This window comes from Euprymna scolopes, chromosome 8, assembly GCF_053919585.1.
Source record: "Euprymna scolopes isolate OS-2025 chromosome 8, ASM5391958v1, whole genome shotgun sequence".
Classification (NCBI taxonomy): domain Eukaryota; kingdom Metazoa; phylum Mollusca; class Cephalopoda; order Sepiida; family Sepiolidae; genus Euprymna; species Euprymna scolopes.
Window position 1 is genome coordinate 160,495,062 of NC_136489.1, and position 17,233 is coordinate 160,512,294.

Genomic DNA, 17,233 nt, shown 5'->3' on the forward strand with positions numbered 1-17,233 from the left:
TGAAAATAAATGTTTAAAAAGGCAGGTGGTTAAACGAACATCAACGTTTTCTAGGTCGAACATCACGCAGCAGTAGTAGTAGTAGTAGAGAAAATGAAATCACAGCACGAATTTTGTAGCATAAAAGTCGCTGATACAGATGATGCTGTTTCGTAAATCGGACATATAATCTAGACAGTATATAAAAAGATCTAAAAAAGAGTGACCCCCCCCCCGAGCACACACACCCCAAAAAGCCTTTGGCGGACATACGAAAAAAATACAAACACAAACACATTTTCGCTTTTATATTATAGATTACTAAATGAAGAATCATTTCCATTAAAGGTACATTTAGTATTATGCATCTAAAATCGAGGAAAGTATGCTTGAAAAGTGTCGACATTATATGAAAAAAAGCTGACACAAAACAAAATGGACCCTTAATTTGAACTAATGTAACTTGACTGATTCCTTTTATTAATAATATATATTAATAATAATATAAATTAATAATTAATAACAATATAAATTAATAATATTTTTTAATAATGAAAATATAATATTTATTAATATTTACCATATCAATTAATAGTTATCTAAAATATACATCTCACCTTTCTGTTTAAATGTATGCATGTATATTTCTATGTCTGTCTAAAACTTTTGACAGAGACAATGGCTTTTCACGAGATCAGTATTGTTTTAAAGCTTGACCCTTCGAATGACAAATATCAAAAATTTGGCTAAAACATTAATTCCTTCACCCTCAACTGAGCACTTTTCTACAGGGTGGGAGAGGGTTGCTTTTTTCGCCGATATTTTCAAAAGTCATCCCCTCTTTTCGATTGACTAGCCTTAATTTAAACATTCATCACTTCTGGTTTGGCGATAGGCGTAACAGCAACGATGTCGCTTTTTTTTTTTTTTCACATTCTTTTCCTCCTTCACGATACGGGTTCGAGCCCACCTGCCTACTACCACTTTATTTTTTTAACACACACCTCCAAACACTCGGACAATGCCAGGCACCCAGCCTAATCTAATAATAAATACGAAATCTGCATTAATCAAAATATCATATTCAAGCATATTTTATGACAGGGCAATGCCGGGAAGCCTGCTAGTATAATAATGAAAGAATAAAGAACTAATCTATTATTTGTGTTATGCTGTTACTAGTGTTGGAACGATTAATCGCAATCAAAAAAAAAATCGGAACTTTTTGGGGTATCGGAATTGGTATTGGAAAAATTTGTGCATATTTTCTGATGCCAAAAACGATTCTTTTAATTATCTTTTTTATTTGATTTTATTTAAAACAAAACCTTTCACTGCTGGTAGTAATAATAAAATAAATATTCATTTATTTTGAACTACCAGTAACGCTAAAATTTATAGATCACCCCCCCACACACACACACACACAAGTGTATTTTTACATTTTTTTTTTTTTTTTTTTTTTTTTTACAAAGGCATCACCACATTATCAAGGCCCAGAGGCCACTCAAGGATAAGGGTTAAAGAGAGTACAGTAGAAGTTGGTCAATATAGTAATCATTAGTAATGAAAATTTGGTAAATTTAATAACTTATATGGAACGGCTCATCAAGAACTTATTTACTTTAGACTTGAACACAACCATATTGTAGTCAGCCGGAAAGCAGGAAAACGGAAGACAATTCCACAGGCGTGCAGTTCTAAGAAAGAAGCTTTGTTCATGGAATCTACGTTTAGGTTTAGGCACAGATAAAGAGTGGGGGGAATTATTGATAGTGTTTACAGCTAGACGAGTGTTTCTTGTGAAAGTTTGGCGAGGGGGGACCATAGATTGAAGCTCAGTTGAACACTTTCCATGAAAATAACGATACATCAGAGACAAACTCGCAACATCTCTTCTGTGAGATAGAGGTTGTAAGGAGGAGAAAAGGACATCTCCTACGAGGCTACGAAGTCTATTTTGAACTCTATCAAGGCAGGCCAAGTCCTTTCTAGCAGCTCCTGCCCAGATGTGGCAACAGTATTCCATCCTTGGACGTACCTGGCTCTTATATAGATAGAGAATAGCATCAGCAGTGAGATATCTACCGGATCGATAGAAAGATCCCACCATTTTTCCAGCGGCCTTGGCAACAGATTTGATGTACGTGTTCCATTTAAGATCAGGAGTAATGGTCAAGCCAAGAAGCTTGTCAAAACCTGAGGCCTACTGAAGACGATAGCCATTCATTTCAATTGATGCCAGATGTGGATCAGAATGTTGATGATGTAAAGAGAGAAGCTTGGTTTTAGTCCTTTCTTACATTGGAGACAATATGTACACATTTAACATGTGTTTTTACAAGAATCAAGAAAAATAACAACTTTATAGTTAAATATTTAGGTAGGAAAGTACTGTTAACAAATGGATGAAATGCATCAGAAACTTCGACAACAACACTCAGCATTAGTCAACAGAAAAGGCCCAATTCTCTTTTATGACAATGCCTGACTGCACATTGTTAAACCGACCCTGCAGAAGTTGTACAAATTGGGCTACGAAACTCTGCCTCATCCACCAAACTCTCCATACTTCTCACCTATCAACTACCACTTTTCCAAGAATTTTTTTTTTTTTTTTTTTTACAAAAGGAGTCATCATTTATCAAGGCCCTGAGGTCATTTGAGAATAAGGGTTATTGAGTGTACAGTAATCAATGGGATAATATCATAGTCGTTATTAATGAAAATTTGGTAGATTAGATTAATTAAGGAGGCGGTTCATCAAGAATTTGTTTATGTTGGACTTGAAGACAACCAAATTGTAGTCAGCTGGGAAACAGGCAAACGGAAGAGAGTTCCATAGGCGTGCAGTTCTAAGAAAGAAGCATTGTTCATGGAACCTACGTTTTGATTTAGGCACAGATAAAGAGTGGAGAAAGTTATTGACAGTGGTTTCAGCTAGACGGGTGTTTTTCGAGAAAGATTGGCGATGGGGGGACCAGATGAGCACTTGTCGTCGAAATAACAATAAAACAATGACAGGCTTGCAACGTCCCTTCTGTGGGAAAGAGGTTGCAGGGAAGAGAAAAGGGCATCCCCCACTAAGTTATGAAGTCTATTTTGTACTCTGTCAAAGCAGGATAAGCTGCTTCTAGCAGCTCCTGCCCAGATGTGGCAAAAACATCTCTGGACGTACTTGGCTTTTATATAGATAGAGAATTGCATCAGCAGGGAGATATTTACTGGAGCGATAGAAGAATCCCACTATTCTTCCAGCAACCTTGGCAACAGATTTGATGTACGTGTTCCATCTCAGATCAGGAGTAAAGGACAAGCCCAGAAGCTTGTCAAAACATGAAGCTTCTCCAAGAGGAGAGCCCTTCATTTCAATTGATGTCAGATGAGGATCAGAGCGTTGATGATGTAAAGATAGGAGTTTGGTTTTAGATGCATTAAAGTAACCAGCCACCTCTTTCCCCATGCTCAAGATCCGAGGAGAGAGAATCAGAGAGAACCTGGTCATCTATGGCCTTTGATGTGTTGCGATAGATGGCCCTATCATCAGCATAGATGTCAACAAATGATCTAAGTACATGTTTTGGGAGATCATTGATGTAGATCAGGAAGAGAGTTGGGCCCAAGATGGACCCCTCAAGGACTCCAGCATTATACTGTGAGCTTCTGATTTCTGCCCATCAACCACTACTCTTATGACAATTTTCTGCGTGGGAAATGCTTCAAAAACCTAAGCAATATCAAAAACCTCTTCAGCATCTTCATCGCTACAAGAATCCCAGACTTTTAAGTTACTCGCATAAATATACTTGTTTTGCGTTGGCAAAAGTGTGTTGATTTTGATGGTGCTTATTTCGATCAATAAATTTGTTTGGGCCGAGACATGTTCATCTGAATTTAAAAGTTAAAAACAGTAAGAACTTTCTTGTCGACCTGATAATATTAGGAAGAGGGATGATTAAAGGCCTGATCAGAGATATGTTATTGTGAGTTTGGAAATCAATCTTTACCAAGTGTCATGCCAATACATAAAACAGATGTTAAACCAGATATGATGGTGATGATGACGTGAATATGTCGGAAGCAAAAAGAGTTAAAATGGGAGTAAAAGTATCAAGGGTAAGTCCATTATTTTTGTCATGTTGCTGCATTGGATGCATAAATTCTGACTAAAATATTGTTTGTTTGTTTTTATGGAAATTGCTCTAGACAAGGCATGAAGCCACTTGATGTAAGGATCTAACAAGAATGAAGTATGATTATCACAAAGCAGGAAATGTCTACAAAAGACTAACGCAGGAGGAAAACAAACAGCAAGAAGGAAGTTCCACAAAGTATGCAATTCTTGAAAATGCCAGAAAGCTTTCTATTCTAATGGTTTCTTCCCTCGAACAGCTAGACTTTGGAATTCCCTTCCTGCTACCTGCTTCCCTGACTGTACTGATATGCAGAAGTTTAGATGTAATGTACCTATTTACTATGCCTCCCCACAGGACAGAGTTAGACACCAGGGTCGTTTTTTAACGTGGAGAAAAGGTACAAAAATAAAAATTGTCTCAGTCGTGAAGGATTTCTCCTCCACCGAAAGAGACCAAGAAATAGAAGTGCAGCATCTGAAGAACAGATGGTATTTATTTGCTCCCCCACCGAGCAAATTAGGCACAAGGCCAATTTTTAATGTGAGGAGTGAAGGGAGGGGGAAGGGAAAAAGGGGACCAGCTCCCGAGAGGTGGGAAATGGGAGCTGGTTAAAGGTCAGGCATGTGGGGTTGCCCCAACATCTGGTCTTTGCTAGTCAAAGCTGGTCTTTGCTAGTCATAGCTTGCAGCATCTGTCGGAACAGATACTACACTTTGAGATATTAAATCTTTTATTCATGTTAAAAAATACAGTAAAATTAACGGTGAACAAAAAACTTAGGCACATGGCCAACTCAAAAGGGGGGATTTTGGGGGTCGTTGGTCATCCTTGTCACTCCAGAACTAAACAAAGTCAAAAGTTTCTCCCAGCTAGTATCTTCTTTCACCATAATACCGCATTCACCCTTTCATATTGGGGGACGTCCTAGTAACTCCCAATTTTTAAAACATTTTTTATTGACGTGTAAAAACAAAAAAGATAACAATAAAATGGTACAATAATTCATTTGTGTCGAGGGCGGGGGAAGAAAAAACAAAAAGGTGATTAGTAGGACCCTCCCAACCCCGTCTAGTTGATAGACTGCCCGTTCCACTAGGTTTGTAAAAGGAACCTCGCTTCTGCGGGTCAGTCTCTAGGTGGGGATGCCCTCTAGATGGGGGTGAATGGAGAAAAGAAAATTTTTGTGGGTAAGGGATGGAGGTTAGTTTGTATTTCTTTTTCTCCAAGATGGGTAAAATTTAGAGGAAGGGGTGAAAACAAAAATTGCAGGTAAGAGGGGATGGGGGATCTTGGAGGCTTCCTAATCGGGGAGGGATGGAACACACACTCAGCTAGCTGAGAGACTACTTGTTTAATTTTACTTAACAGAACTGCGCGTTCCACACCTAGGCGGGGAACACGTATTCAAATTTGGCTCCTCTTCGTACACACAGACTTGCCACATGTATCCATCTTCTGTCAAATGCCGCGCGATGCAGCCTTCTTCTATCACATCTGATCTTCACCCATAGTTGGTGTTTAAAGAACGCGATCAGATCTTGATCAGAAAAAGACAACACCCCCCGGCAACCTTGCAGACGCGACGTCCAAATCACCATTCTCGCCACGGCCAGGATCGTAACGTAGACCATTTGTCTTTCCCGGTCCCACGGCGGCCTCACGTTGTCCACAACATTGGATACAGTAATTGGGCGAGGATGCTCAGGATCGATGCGAGCCGTCACTCCGCTGACATACGACCAGTACTGGCGGAGTTCGCGGCAATCGAAGAAAGCGTGATCCGTAGTTTCTACGGCCGTTGTCCCACAACGGGGACAATCAGGCGACTCCAAAAACCCGGAACTGCATTGTATGTTGTTGAGTGGAAGTGCATTTCGGGCCAATCGCCAGGTCAGAGAGAACTCCGAATTGTTCAGATGACTCGAACCTGGCGCCCAGCTCCACGCGGAGCGGATCTCACTCTGCTGCCACCCCAAACGCGCGCATAGCGGGTCGTCAGCGGCCCCCTTCACTAGATCCCTGTGGAGTTCCCTACAGGTAGCAGTCACAAGGTCACTGGACCTTGGTAGTCGTTTTAGCGCGGCTCGGCACTCTTTCATGTAGGCAGATTCTCCCCGCGGCCTGCGACGGCTCTCGATGGAAGGGTCGAGAACGAGGTCGGGGAAGGCGGCAGTAACCACGGGGTGCCACGGTTGGTCATCCTGCATATAGTGGCTCAGGAAGGCCAGCCTCTCAGCATCTCGATGACACTTCAAGTCCGGCATTCCCAAGCCTCCCTCACACGGACGTTGAATACAGACCTGTCTGCTCACCCAGTGTCTTCCTCTGTCCCAAAGGAGCGAGGACAAGAGTTTGACAAGAGCTTTTAGGTGTTGTGCAGGCAGGGGAAGTACAGCCAGTCGGTAAAGGATGAGAGGAAAGATGTAAGTGGCGCACGCCTCAGCTCTACCCTTTAAGGAAAGTTTCCTAGGAAGCCACGAATTGACTGCAGCCTCCACCTTTGACCGTACCTCCAACCAATTCTTGTCAAGCTGGAGACCCGGTCCGAACCACACGCCGAGGATCCGGACCGGGCCATCTGTCCAGCTGAAGGGCGCAGGGAGGTTTGCGATGCCACTCCATGCGCCCAACCGCAGTCCTACCGACTTGTTGCGGTTTATCTTGGCCCCCGTGATTCTTTCGTACTGTGTGAGTGCCTCCGACACAACCTCAATGTCTCTGAAGCCCGACACGAAGATCGTGACATCATCGGCGAACACGGATACCTTGGCAGCTGAGCCGCCAGGCAGAGCCATTCCGCGCAGGGCCGAATTTGCCTCCCCATGTCTCAGCTTGCGGAGAAGAGGCTCCAAAGCCAGGACATAAAGCAGGGGCGACAGTGGACAACCCTGACGAACCGACCGAGAGATAACAATGGGTTTCGAGCGCTTTCCGTTGACTTGCACGACAGCCATGGGCTGTCGATACATTATGGAGATCCACTTGCAAAAGTCCAGTTTAAAACCGGCGGCCTCTAAGACAGATGCCAGGAAACGATGGTCGACCCTATCGAAAGCTTTGGACTGATCTAAGTTTATCAGCGCGGCTTCCGTGTCGTCATCTATTCCCCCCTCTAGGATCGTGCAGATCAGGTGCAAGTTGTTCTGAATCGATCTCCCCTTCACAGCGTAGTTCTGTTCCGGTTCAACCAACTCGTCGATAACAACCTGCAGCCGATTCGACAGGACCTTGGCCAAAATCTTCAACTTTGTGTTTAGCAGAGTTATGGGCCTGTAATCGTCTAACTCTTTCCCTCCATGCCCGTCACCTTTCTTCAGCATACTACACTTTGATCTTGTCCCGAAGGCCAAGATGTAATGTAAACCAACATCTTGCTAATCTTTCCTAGACATGGTCTCAAATAGTAACCCTTTACGTTCAAGTGGCGATATGCCTTGTTATGGGTGAATGTAAGTTAAAAAAAAAAAAAAAAGAAAAGAAATTATCTACTGGTATATGAAGTTGTATGACAATGAGGTACCAAAACAGAGAATTGATGGAAACCACAAGACCAACGAGTAAAATAAGCTGAAACAATTTTGAAAAACACATGCCATAAGAGTATTTATATAAAAAATTGTGACTAGCGTCTGTGAAAGACGGGGTGCAGAAAGGGTGGGCCAATAAAATTATAGATACATTTTTTAACCTTATCAAGAACTAGCAAAGTTCCCGGCGTTACCCGAGTGTGAAGAGGTTTTATGGTAAGGGTATTAATCAACAGAGCCCTAAAAAAAAAAAAAAGATAAATAAAAATAAAAAAGTTTAAAGAGAAAAAGGAAGCAAAAAAAAAAAGCAAACAGCTTAGTTGCCGCACCCACCATGACATACAACGTTGCTGGCGTTCAAAATAAGGTAAGTCATTGCAAGGCATATGATGACTTTGCAAGAATGTCAGCGAAAAACTGACCCTTCCTTGTAAAATACAGCTCAGTTGACGGTCAAATAATTAATGTTTTGGACCAATTTTCAGATATTTGTCATCTGAGAGACTGACCTTTCAAATGATTCCAATTTCGTCAGTGTTCGTCATGTGTGTCGAAATTTTTTGGCAAACATACAAACACACATATACACACACACACATTTTGCTTTTATATACTAGACTAGCTCGGGGTACCCGGCGTTGCCCGGGTGTTTTTGGGTGTGTGTAAAAAAAAAAGAGGTGGGTTTGAAAAAAAAAGGAAGCTTTTACGACGCGCAGTTGGAAAATAGTGTTAAAAAACAAACAAACAGGTGCTCGTTTTTGATTGACGTGATGGCGATTTTGTGCGGGACAGTTTTTAATGAGGTCAATTGAAAAACCCGCTCGCCCGTCTGATATGACGAAGTCGACACTGGCTCTGGGCCTGCTGTATTTATTTGCTTCCCCACTGAGCAAATTAGGCACAAGGCCGTTTTTAAATGTGGAGATGGAGGGTGGGGGGAGGGAAAGGGGGGTCCAGCTCCCGAGAGGTGGGAAACGGGAGCTGGGTAGTAACTGTGGTCTGTAGGGTGATCCCTACATTGACCAAGTTCAGATATGTGGGGTTACCCCCACATATGATCTTTGCTAGTGATAGCTAGTCTTTGCTTGCAGCATCTGCCGGAACAGATACTACACTTTGATCTTGTCGCCCAGTCCCCCGAGGGGGTTTGGGCCTGCTTTTTGTATTTATTTGCTTCCCCACTGAGCAAATTAGGCACAAGGCCGTTTTTTAATGTGTAGAGAGAGGGAGGGGGGAGAGAAAGGGGGATCCAGCTCCCGAGAGGTGGGAAATGGGAGCTGGATAATAACTGTGGTCGTAGGGTGATCCCTACCTTGACCAAGTTCAGATATGTGGGGTTACCCCCACATATGGTCTTTGCTAGTCATAGCTAGTCTTTGCTTGCAGCATCTGCCGGAACAGATACTACACTTTGATCTTGTCAGCCACACCCCCGAGGGGGTTGGGCCTGCGATTAGAGTAGAGTTTCGCTTTTGTTTATACCAAAAAGCGAATGTAACGCGTGTCGATGCGGGAAATGTGGAATAATTAAGGTTTGAAAGTGAATAAAATTAAATAGACAGGCGAGGTCCGTGGGTAACTCTGAGATATTACAATTTATGGATGATATAAACAGTTTTAAGAAGTTGCGAAGCGAGCGAGCGCTTTTCCGAAAGAAGCCTTTTGCAGACATCACGGAAAAGCGCACACACACACACATTTTGCCTTTTATAATAGACTAGCGGGGGTACCCGGTGTTGCCCAGGTGTAGAGAGGTGGTGTAGTAAGGAACCCTGGGGGAAGGGGGGAAAGAAAGATGTTAAAAAAAAAGTGGTAGTAGTGGGAGGGGGTTAAAACAACAGTAGGCAGCCCGGGTGGAGAGAGGTGTTAAGAAAAAGTGGTAGTAGGCAGACAAGCTCGAACCCGTAATGCAAAAGAAGATGAAAAAAAAATGTAATGTCTTAGCTGATGCGTCCATCACGTAACTGGAAGTCACGAGCGCCGGAATTAAGAGTAGTCAATCGAAAGAAGATGATGACTTACAAAAATGTCGACAAAAAAAAAAAAACGACCCCCTCCTTGTAGAAAACTGCCCCGTTGAAAGTGAAGGAATTAATTATTTTGGGCCATTTTTTTTAAATATTTGTCATCCGAGAGACCAAGCTTTAAAACGATACCAATTTTGTCACGTTGTGATGCGTCTGTTGGAAGTTCTTGCGAGACACACACACACATACACTTTACCTTTTATATATTAGATCTACAAATGAGATTAGATGAAACATCATCAGAATTCAAAGTGAAAGTATAATAGACTTTTCTTTTGACAAAAATGACATAGAAAGGAACAAGATTCTTATATTAACTCTCACATAGGACTTTTAATAAACATACACTTCTTAAAGAGAGTACCAGCAAATCATGATACTCTCTCTTGCCTTGATTCGCTCCAACATAAAAACCTGGTGTTGCCCAGAATTGAATGAGAAATCCTATCTTTCCCTGTCTCAAGTTTATTAAACTATATAAATTTTCTTATTCTTATATAATTTTACTTTTATAATACTAGAATTAATGAACCTTATGGGCCAAAATTCTACAACCTGCTATCATCTGCAAACAAGTGATCACTGAAGTTAAGCACCATAGAGCCTAGCTAGTACCAAATGGGTGACCATTTGGGAATTTTAGGTGCTGTAATGTGCTCTCCGCTTATCTCAGCATTGTTTCCAGTCGTCCTGAGCCTGCACCTGCCACTAGTATTTAACAATGTCGACTCAGAAGAAGTGTGGTTGGAGATTGCGCAACTCTTGCTACAAAAATTTCACACGTAAGCACCTTTACAGCAGGTATCCATAGTCTATCAAGATTGAAGGAAGCTACTGTAAATGCAAATTGGCTCTTTAACTTGTCGTATAGTTGAAGTGAAATAAGTGAAATAAATGTATATTACTATATATAATATAGATATAATATATATATAAGATATATATAAGATATAAGATATATATATATATATATATATATATATATAAGATAGTTTATATATATATGATATCTTATATATACATATATATAAGATATAAGATATATATAAGAGCTATATAAGATATATAGATATATATAAGATATATAGATATAATATAATAATTATAAATAGAGTGAAAGTGAAATAAGTTAAATAAATTGTTTGGGGGCTATTAAAATAATTTATTAAAATTATTAAATTAAATAATTTATTAAAATAATTTCCAACGCTATTGATAATGTTTCTCCATGCATTTATTTTTTTTTTATATTATCGTTTACGTTTGAATTCATGTCTTAGAACATAGCATTTAAATCATAAATCTATGACGCCTTACCAAAGCTATAATTATTTTGTTAAGCTAATGTTTTTAAAAAGGAGCATGAAGGGTTTTAACAGGGAACATGAGTTGGAACAGATACATTGAGGGTATTGCCAAGGCTGCTGCAAAGAAAGGGGGGGGCTCTCTCTACCGTGCTAAAGTTACTCACGCCTGAAAGTATCCTGTATCTCAACAAGGCCACCAATTGCCCATGTATGGAGTATTGTTGACACATTTGAGCTGATGCATCTGCTACCAGTCTCTCACTCCTGGACAGCGTTCAGAAGAGAATCACCAACCTATTATGTCTTGAACTGTCAGCTCGGCTTCAACCTCTGTCCCATTGACAAAATGCTGCATCCGTCTGCCTGTTTTACAAGTATTTTAATAGTAGGTGCTCTGATGAACTACAAGCCCTTGTAACCCCTCAACATAAATACCCCCAACAAACCTAAGAAGCAGCAAAATCCCATCATTACACAATAGAAGTCACCAGATGCCAGAAAGTCTTCTACTCTAATAGTTTCTTCCCTAGAACTGCTAGACTTTGGAATTCTCTTCCAGCTTCCTGCTTACCGACTGTACTGACATGCAGAAGTGTAATGTAAACAGACATCTTGCTGCTCAACTTCCTACATAGTATCCTTGCAAATTATGTCCTAGATTGTAGCCCCCGACATCAAAGTGGCACTGTGCCTAGTTTGGGGTTAAAACGCAATTTAATAAAAAACATTTTTTTAAAGTTAAAAAAAAAAAAAAAAAAAGAAGCTATTTATAAAAAAAAAGTCCAAATAAATCAGTTGGTAGAACCTCAGACTAAAGATCTCAAGTTTTCCGTTTCAATTTCTGTGCAAGCTCAACATATAGGACGCTTTATTTGTTGGGAATTTATTATTTACTTGATGTGCATCTAGTTTGGTTCACTACAACCTTTGCTATGGTTATATCATCCAATTTTAGATTTGCAGCTATGTTGACAGTTGCTGCAGGTGTAGTAAGTGGTAGGGATGGTCGGGGCGGCAAGGGTGGACGTATCCTCTCTCACCTGTGGGTTCTTTTTTCTTCCCATTGTCTCTCTTCTTTTCCGTTAATTGGATGCTGTGCTTAACCTTTGCTTACCAGGCCGTACGGTCGGATATCTCCAACTCAAGACCTTGTGGTTGAATGCCACAAGTCTTCAGGTTTCTGTTCCACATGTCCTTGTAGTGCAGAGTTGGTCATCCAGTTGGCTGGGTTTCAGAGGCGAGCTCACCATATAGGATGCTTTATAAGACGCGACCAACTTCGATTCTACACACATGACCGAATCGGCACGAGCGTCTCTGAATGAGAATGGCAAAAATGAGTGATATGCCAGCCCGGGACAAGACAACTACGTTTATGACCCGATCCTGTCAGGTTTTACCTAAGTGAAGTTGTGCATGTGGAAGGCAGTCAGTCTTTGTTCTTAGTGCGAGTATTAAATCCAGGATCCACTAAGATAAAGAAAAGTGCTTAGCACACAGGCCTGGTATACTCTCATCTTTGTGTTGAATGTCAGCAAGGTGTTGTCCGACACTCTCTTGGCTAGGTAGGCCATAGCAGTGACTGCTTTGCCTATTCTTATGTTGAGCTTTGTGTTCACAAACAAGTGAACTTGTCTACCACTTTCAGGATGTAGTCGCCGATAGTGATTGTAGGGGTAGTATTGATATCTTGGCCCATAATGTTGATTTTCTTTCTTTTCTTTGTTCCTAGTGTGGAGAAAGATGCCGTAGCCCGATTCGTGGAATGCGTAGAATAGGAGCAAGAAGAAGGTGCCAAAACGCCTCCTTGCTTCACGCTGCTTTTGATTGGAAAGGGGTCTGAGGATGATCCAGAGTACTGGATGGTACCTGTCATGCCATTATGGAATGATATGATCATCTTCAGGAATTTTTGGAGGTGGGTGGGGGGGGCATATAATCTTGAGAAGGAAAGTGAAAACATCTGTGACTAAGTCAAATGCCTTGGTCAGGTTGATGAAAGCGAGATACATAAGATGTCTCTGTTTGCGTCACTTTTCTTGCAGCTGCCTAATTGAAAACACCATATCAATCATTGACCGTTTAGCTTAAAACCCACACTGTGACTCTGGCTAAACAAGGCCAGCAGTTGAAGGCGGTTGAGGACCACTCATGCAAAGGGTGTACCCATGATGCTGAGAAGAGAGATTCCGTGGTAGTTGCTACGGTTGCACTTGTTCTTGTAGAATGTCACGATCCTTGCATCCCGCATATCCTGGGACTATTGTTGTGGACTGGTGGATATATTATATATATCCACCAGTCGCACAATATAGGAAAAATGAATTGCCTTGAGGAAGGAACGAACAACGCGTTTATTGAAATAAACGAACTAGGATTTATTTCGTAAAGAAACAAATGAAAGAAAAGGGTACAACACGTGTTTAGTTTGGCGTGCGTCTCTCGCTGTTAACTGGTGAGAAGGAAAGTCTATTGTTGTAGAGAGGGAAAGAGAGAGAAAGTCAATCCAGTTTGGCGTGTGTCTCCCGCTGTTAGCTGGTGAGAGGGAAAGTCTATTGTTGTAGAAAGAGAGAGAGAAAGAGTGAAAAAGTCAATCCAGGCCATGGAGATAGAAAACGAGTAAGGTGTACGTACTGTCTGTTGACTCTTGCCCCCACACATAGTAGCAGGTGACGTGAAGCGCACTGGCACCCCGAAAGGGACCGGTTGGTCCGTCAACCTCTCAGCTCAGAAGCCGAATTGAAAAGAGGGAAACAGCTTATGTCTCTTGCTTTTATAGTTGTTCCCGGTGGTCTTTTGCGCATGTGTGGATTTCCTTTAAAGGGGAAGTGACGTTGCCCGCGTGCGCGTATGTGTGTGTATATGTGTGTACGTTAGCGTGTGTATGCATGCACGTGAATGTGAGTGTATGTACGCGAACGTGAATATATCTACATGTGTGTACATGTGCGCATATGTTTGTGTGCGGGTATGTGTTTGTCAAGAAAAATGACTTGAGATGTGAACGCGTGTTTTTGTGCGAGACTAGAAGGGGCTCGTATACTATGCTCTCTTCCCAGCACTGTAACAGAAGCCTGTGGAGTTGGCCGCCCGGGAGCGAGTTCTCCTTTCCTGCCTTCACAATCTCTTTTTAATGCAATATTCTCCATTTCGAAAAGTAGCTAAAATCCTCATCACCATAATACTTACTAAGTGAATTTCTATCAGTATTTTGTTTATTTTTCGAGTTTTGACTCATTATTGATACTCTGAAGATGCCATGTTGCTGTCAGTTGAACTTACCAACTCGGCACTACTTGTTTCAAACCAAATAAAACTTAAAATACATTAAAACACGAAAAACTTAACCCGGTAGATAGAAGAGTAACTAATCTTGCCTTTGGTAACATTTATTTTCATATATTCGAATTTTTTACCCTTTTTTTGTTTTGTTTGTTGGCTTCTCTGCTAAATCCCCAGCGGTCATCTGGGGAATCTCGACAGTCGGTCAAAAATCGAAAATTAAACAATATACTAATAGAAATCCACCCAATAAATGTCACCGTGACATTTTCATTTCGTTGTCTAAACTGGAAAATGCTCGACGATATTTCTAAACAATATATTACGATGGCAACACTATTCTACAAAAGAACTGTATAAAATATATATATATATATATATATATATATATATATATATATAATCAAAATGTCTATCTTTATATTATTATAAATGTGTAACTACTTTTCGTGTGTTTCTCGTTTATACGTGACTTTTTTTTTTATAAATAATTATTTATTAAAATCAAAACTAAAAATAAAATGGACTTTGAAAAAAACTTATATAAAAGAAATTTTGAATCATTTGCAGTGTTGAATTAGAAAGTTAGGTATTTTTTTTACTACCTGCCGGCTGCCCCAGCATAGTATAAATATCCCCAACCACCTCATGTTAAGAACGGCTTTCGGAATAACCCCCAACCTCCCCATGTTAAGAACGGCTTTCGGAATAAACACCCCAACCTCCTCATGTTGTTAAGAACGGCTTTTGAGGTCGAAGGTGTTTATTCTGGAAGCCGTTCTTAACATAGGGAGGTTAGGGTGTTTATAATACACAGGGAGGGGGAGGGGGCACGTCATAAAAATTTATCGAAAGTTATTTAAACTGGCTTTAAATTCTCAGAAAATCCTCGTGATTGAATGAAAGTTTTGTTGAAAGGTATTTACAACCCAAGAATTGGTTTTTGTTAAGATATAGTCGACAAAACGATTTTTAAAAATGCGGTTTAAGCAAAAACAATTACGTACTTAATTGTCATGTCGAAAATAGTAATATATCCAAAAATTACGAAAAATCAGAGTAGAAAAACTGCTATTGCGTTTTTAATAAAAAGAAAAAAAAAAGAGGCTATCGCCCAGGCAGCGATGACACAAGTAATCTAAAATATTCCTTTCAGAGTTATGTCCCTTGCGTATAGCCTTCCCCTGCCAACTTTATAACGTCCAAGAAAAATGCGACTTTACCACTACTACCACCGGTAGCCGTGACTTTACCCAATTTTCCTATTCTATGATTTTTCGTAATTTTTGGATATATTACTCGGCATGACAATTACGCAATATTTTTTTTTTTTTTTTTTTTTTTTGCTTAAAACGACATATCAAAAAAAAAAATCGATCTGCCGACTCAAAGCACCAAAAATCCTTTAAACATTATTTGGTAAAAAATTAAAATGGTACTTGTTTAGTTTAATCAAGACATGAAAAAAATGAAAACATTGAAAAATAAATTATATTGTACGTACCCGTTATGAAACTAAGTTCTCATAAAAATTTCATCTAATTTGATCAAGTAGTTGGCACTTCACGGGGAACGTGAACCCTGCGTAAGCGGGTTTTGATTTGCTCTCTCTTTCACTTTCTCCGTATATATCTCATACACCTTTTTTTTTTTTTTTTTTCATTTTTTTTTATCGAGCGTATATTTATTTTATTTTTTTTAATTATTTTATTTCTTTAATTAAATTGGTAAATTTTTAGATTAGGTCCCCACCTCCACAATTTTCTTTTAAATGACGACTTTTACAGGTTTTCGACTATGTTGAATACGGAAATCGCATTAAAATTTTGCAGAAATTAGTAGTTATCGAGATATAAAAAGTTGTATTATGCATTGCATTCTTTGGCGGCCATCTTTTTTACGCGCGTGCGCGCGCCATAAACATATCTACGCACGTAACAAAGATGGCCGCCAAAGAATGCAATGTATAAAACAGCTTTTTATATCTCGATAACTACTGAATTCTGCAAGAAAATTGTGGAGGTTGACCTAATCTAAAAAATACCGCCTTGGTTTCCCCCTCAAATAGTACCTTCAAAAAAGTTTTCGTGGTTAAATAAACCAATGAAAGCCTTTTGCGCATGCGCTTTCAGGGAGCAACCATTAAAATGAAACTAATTTACGGAGGGTCCACATTCCCCATGAAGTACACAGTAGTTTTTTTGTTGTTTTTTTTTTTTACGAGGAAAATCAAAGTTTAATGATATCGATCGTCTTGCGGCCATCTTGCCCGTTTCACGGTCGAGGAGGGGGGTGCCTTTATACAAAAGAAAGTGATTAACAAAGGACAAAAGAAAAAAGTTTTTTTTTTAAAGAGAGAGAGAGAGAGAGAAACTTTGTAAAATAAGTGAAAAAAACTAAAATATTTATCTAGGTATTTTTTCTGGACATGTTTCAAAATAATCTCGTCAAATTTTGACAAACTTCAAGCGGTGATAGAGTTATCTCCCTTGGAGCCGCCTTCCTTATTGTCAGCGAAATAGGCATGGCCGAGTTACGACCGATCTCATTAAAATTTGATTTTCCTCTGTAAAAAAAATAATAATAATAATACTCGATCGAATTAAGAGAAATTTTTTTTATGGAAACTTTATTCCATAACGGGTACGTACAATATTATTTTTTTTTCAATATTTCCATTTTTTTAATGTCTTGATTAAACTATACAAGTACCAAATAAATAAAAGGAACGGTACTGTTTAGAAATAAAAAAAATAATGTGAAACAAAAACGGAAGACTCCAAAATTACGCTGGGCAAATAATATATATATATATATATATATATATATATATATATATATATATATATATATATATATATATATATATATATATATATATATATATATATAGTGAGAATTTTCAATTGGTTGACTTTAAAAATAGAATCAACACACACACACATATATATATATATATATATATGTATGTGTGT

General features: G+C 39.5%; 2 protein-coding genes across 2 annotated transcripts in view; one reads left to right on the forward strand and one right to left on the reverse strand.

The window, feature by feature from the left end:
• LOC145283917 (vitamin D3 receptor B-like) overlaps window positions 1-17,233 on the reverse strand; it is a 176,458-nt gene that overhangs the window by 152,112 nt on the left and 7,113 nt on the right. The window lies entirely within an intron of this gene.
• Window positions 16,762-17,233, forward strand: part of LOC145283916 (uncharacterized) — an 81,957-nt gene continuing 81,485 nt past the window's right edge. The window contains exon 1 of the mRNA XM_080133015.1: window positions 16,762-16,901. The gene's annotated coding sequence lies outside the window, so the exon portion shown is untranslated. The remainder of the gene's footprint in view (window positions 16,902-17,233) is intronic.